We start from the raw sequence: 5,224 nt of genomic DNA, 5'->3' as shown, positions 1-5,224 counted from the left end.
ATATCTCCGTGGAGCCCTCGGCAGTTAGGCCACCATGGTGTAATTTCATGGGTCGCGATCGAGTTTGACTTCGGTCTCTCTCTCTCTCTCTCTTGAGGTCGTTCACCCTTTTACTACGTGACTTTTACTACGCCTTAGTAGCTTAATTCTCGTGTGGGGGGGTTGCTACGCCGTACGTTTTGTTTCAATTAGTTTATGAATCTAATTGTATGTGTTGATTTTTCAGCTTTGTAGAACGATTCCTTTCGGGGTTTTCGTTCTTTCTTTAGTGTTCATTCATTTTTAAATTACATAATTACATAGTTACATAATTATAATTGTTATAATTCTGAGTTACATAATTATAATTGTTATAATTCTGTGTTGGTTACAGCTCTCCTTCCGTGAGTGTAAGTGGTTGTGGGGGCACGTGCCTGTTGTGTAATTCTTGTGTTCCTTTCCCTCGGGATTCCTCTTCGGAACCTTCCAGGGGGAATGAATGTTAACTAATGATTTTTGTTTTATTTTTCACAGTTACCGATCTAGTTCGTTTCTGTAATGTGACAACGGAGTGAGCTGTCTTGTTGAGGCCTGGGGATTCGGCTGTTGCTGCCTCCCCTATAGATCTTCGTCAGGGGCGTGTCTCCTTCTCCTGGAAGTACTCCCGTGATGATTGACAGCTCTCCAGTTCATTTTAGAACACTCAGGAGGCTCGCCTCCTTGGGTGGGTAACTTTCCTTCCGAGGGAAGTTTTCCTGTCCAGGCTTGAGTTTTTCCCCTTTGGGGGGTTCTTCTCTTGCCTTTTCAAGGGGCTGGGCAACTGCAGGAGCCCCTCTTCGGAGGATTGCTCTTTTTAGGTCACTGGCTGACCCGTCTCTTCTACGAAGTGTTTCTCTTTCGTTCGCGAGAGAGTACACTCATAGAGACTCCTCTTCGGAGGACTCTTCTGCTGCTGTTGCGGTTGGCCGCCTTCGCCGTAAGGCTCACCGTCCGCTACGTCGTAAGGGCCTCCCATCTCCCTATAAGGGTGCTAAGAGGCGCCTTTTTGAATCTCCGTATGCAGCCTACATCTCCTTCTTCTTGATCTTCCGCCCCTGGTGCAGATGGACAGCAGTCTGACCTCGTCTTCCGACGGGCAACGGTCTTCCGACGGACAGCGGTCTTCCGACAGACATCAGTCTCCTGACGGACAACGATCCCTTCAAGGCAAATGGTTGCCTCCCACGGGGATGCTTCCCTTGCGTGTCAGGGTTCCCCTGCGCGCCCTTCTGCAGTGTTCTCTCCTGCTCAGTTTTAGCGCACAGGCTCTCTCCTGCTCAGTGTTAGCGCACAGGCGCTCTCCTGCTCATCAGCGCTTTCCTGATCGCTACCGCTCTCCTGTTCGCCAGCGCTCTCCTGTTCGCCAGCGCTCTCCTGTTCGCCAGCGCTCTCCTGTTCGCCAGCGCTCTCCTGTTCGTCAGCACTCTCCTGATGATCGTCTCTGCTGTTCCTGTTGGTTCCTGTTACGCGCCCTGTGCGCCCACGTTCGCCCTCGCGATCTAGAACTTCGGTTTAGGTCTTGGACAAGGACTCTTCTACGCACAGGATTCCATGCGTTGCCTTCTGCTCGCCAGCGATCACCAGCTCGCCAGCGACCACAGACGCGTCAACGTTCGCCTGCTCGTCAGCGATCTCCTACGCGTCAACGATCGCCATCGATCTGCCACGCGTGTCAGTTCCCCTGGACACCATCTGTAGCGATCTAGCGCTCGCCTGCTGTGGACCACGATATCCGGTAGCTTAGTCTTGCCGTAGATCTTCCTCCTGCTTGCCAGCGTTCACCTTTACTTCTGTCCTTCTGTGCGCCAGCTTTCTTCAATCGCCAGCGCACATCGGCGCGCCCTTTTCTGCCACGCACCAATGGGCGCCAACGTTTTTTTCTGATCGTCCAGGATCGCCTGATTAACAACTTGCTTCAGCGCTCACCTTCCTGATGCACCTGCGCGCCTTCTGTTAGCGCGATGCGCGCTAACCATCCCTAGTCTCTCACGCGTTAGCGATCGCATACGCGCCCGCGCGATTCTTCGCCTGCGCGCTAGCGTTTTGTTAACGCACCACCGCTCGCCAACGCGCCGTCGCTTGCCGACGCGCCATCGCTAGCCAACGCGCCTTCACTCGTCTACGGGCCATCGCTCGCCAGAACGCGCCATCGCTCGCCAGAACGCGCCATCGCTCGTCAGCGCGCCATCGTCTGCCTACGCGCCATTGGTCTCCCGACCGCTGGTGCTCACCCGCGCGCCCACGTGCCTGCGCGTCCACACGCCCACGTGCCCGCGCGCCTACGCTCCAATGTTCGCCCGCGCGCGAACCAACGGTATTCTGTCGCGCGGACCGACGGTGTTCCGTCGCGCGGACCGACGGTGTTCCGTCGCGCGGACCGACGGTGTTCCGTCGCGCGGACCGACGGTGTTCCGTCGCGCGGACTGACGGTGTTCCGTCGCGCGGACCGACGGTGTTCCGTCGCGCGGACCGACGGTGTTCCGTCGCGCGGACCGACGGTGTTCCGTCGCGCGGACCGACGGTGTTCCGTCGCGCGGACCGACGGTGTTCCGTCGCGCGGACCGACGGTGTTCCGTCGCGCGGACCGACGGTGTACCGTCGCGCGGACCGACGGTGTTCCGTCGCGCGGACCGACGGTGTTCCGCTCTGTGGTGGCTACACAACAGCTGGTCTAACCTCAGGCTCTATTTTGGACAGGTAGCAGAAGGTTGAGGGCATTGTTATCAGGTTTTAGTCTGCATGAACGAAAGAAGTATGTCTGGCCCTTCTTTCTTCATCATCCCCTCTACTGGGAGGCAGCATCCTGGTCTCTGCATAGCTGACCTCAAACCTCTGCAGGTAAACCATGCTTCCTTGTGTTCCGAGTATTGAGTCAATACTGTCGCGTCCCCCATACCCTGACGAGGTGGTATTGGGAACGTCCTAACCCAGAGTTCCTTGTGGAACTCCAGGTCAGCTGCCTAGGACGGGTCACACTTCTTCCTTCACACACAAGCTTATGTAGGCCACACGTTTCCTTGCGGAGCAAGGAACTTGTGAGGTGCAGGGACTCCTTTTCTCGAGTGCGACTCACTCGGATTCTGAGTCCCTGGGTAAAGCCAAAGCCAGTATGGCTGGGGACTTTCCACCCTTCCTAAGGGGTAAGTCACCCAATGTAAATAGCGTGGTTTGTATTTCGGTTACAGAACAAATGACAAATTCGGAGATAATTTGTATTTTTCCTAACCATACAAACCTTAGCTATTTACATATATTTGCCCGCCAGCCCTGTCCCCCAAGACAAGTCCTACTTCTAAGTGAAGTGAAGCAGTTCACCGGTGTGTGTGAGGGGGGGAGGGGTAGCTAGCTACCACTCCCCTACTCCCCTGCTATCTAGCGGGGGGGTAATACACCCTCGTTAAATTCTAATGGCTCGCCATTTCAGCTACGCTAAAAGGTAAACCCAATGTAAATAGCTAAGGTTTGTATGGTTAGGAAAAATACAAATTATATCCGAATTTGTCATATTACTTTCGGCGTAGCTGAAATGACGAGCCATTAGAATTTTAACGAAGGTTTACTACCCCCTCGCTAGTTAGCGAGGGGGTAGGGAGGGATAGCTTGCTACCCCTCCCCCTCTCACACACCTGTGATTATCTCACTTTGCTTTTGGCTCAGGTGACGATCAGACGTGTCTGCTCCCACCCTCGCTTACTTTGACAGCCTTTGATCTTTGTTTTTGCTTTTTCTTTTATACAGTGTGTTTGGAAGTTGGCCTCTACCATGCGGAAGTGTCCCGGCATACCTGACCGTCCTTGCGGAACGTATATGACGGCGGTGGACACAGACCCTCACACCTTGTGTCCTTTTTGCAGGGGCCAACAGTGTGAAAGAAATAAAGTATGTGGTGAGTGTAGGGAGTGGTCTACCTCCCAGTGGGAGAGGTTCTCCCGGCGCCGGAAGAAGAAGTCCAAACGGGATTTGTTCCGTAACCGAAATACAAACCACACTATTTACATAGGGTATTACTTTCAGCGTAGCTGAAATGACGAGCCATTAGATTTTAACGAGGGTTAAACTATCCCCGCGCTAGTTAGCACGGGGGTAGGGGAGGGGTAGCTAGCTACCCCCCCCCCCACCCACACACACACACTAGTGAGCTGCCTCACTTCACTTTTGGCTCGGACGATGAGCAGACGTCTGTCCCGTCCTCGCATGGCAGCCATTAATGTTTTGTCTTTACTTAATTACTTACTTTTCTTATACTTAATATATATGTAAACATTCTTATGTTTATGTATATATTTGAGTATAGAAATGCAGTAAGTTTCCTTTTCAGTGTTTGTGCTGTGTGTGTGTGTAGGAAGTCCATTCAATTGTACGACAACATCTCCGTGTGGTCCCAGGCCCCCACGGTGACATTTCATGGGTCGCGATCTCTCCCTTGGTCCTTCGGTCTTCCCTTCGCCGTGGGGAATCGTCATCGCTGGACTTTTATTTATTTATCTGTTTCTCCGCTGTTCCTCCTTCCCTACGGGGAACTTGGTCTATCAGCGTAGGGAACATGGGAGTTTAGTTTGACTACGGTCTCTCTCTCTCTCTCTCTCTCTCTTGAGGTCGTTCACCCTTTTATTTCTACTACGTATTACGGTAGCTTCCTTCCCGTTGCGGGTTGAGTTGCTACTCCGTTCATTTTGTCTCAATTATTTTTAATCAAATCTAATTGTATTTGTTAACTTTTCAGCTTCTGTGTAGAACGCTTCCATTCGGGGTTCATTCGTTCTTACTATTAGTGAACATTCTTAGATGAATTACATAATTATAATTGTTATAATTCTGTTTTTGTTACAGTTCTCCACCTTCCCCCCCTTCCCTGAGTGCGTAATTCTTATGTTCTTTCCCCTCGGGGTTCCTCTTCGGAGTTCCCCTGGGGGAATAAATGTTAACTAATTATTTTATTTTCACAGTTAACTATCTAGTTTTTTCGTTTGCCTAATGTGCCAACAAAGCAGAGCTGTCCTGTTTGGGCCTGGGGAGTGTGCTGTTGCCGCCTCCTCTACGACTTCGTCATGGGCGTGTTCCCTTCTCCTAAAAGTTCTCCCGTGACAACTGTCAGCTCCTTAGTTCATTTAGAACGCTCAGGAGGTTCGCTTCCATGGGTGGGTAACTTCCCTTCCGAGGGAGGTTCCCTTCCCAGGTATGAGTTTTTTCCCCTTCAGGGGGGGCA

This window comes from Palaemon carinicauda, chromosome 2, assembly GCF_036898095.1.
Source record: "Palaemon carinicauda isolate YSFRI2023 chromosome 2, ASM3689809v2, whole genome shotgun sequence".
NCBI classification, from domain to species: domain Eukaryota; kingdom Metazoa; phylum Arthropoda; class Malacostraca; order Decapoda; family Palaemonidae; genus Palaemon; species Palaemon carinicauda.
This window is presented reverse-complemented; position numbering follows the sequence as displayed.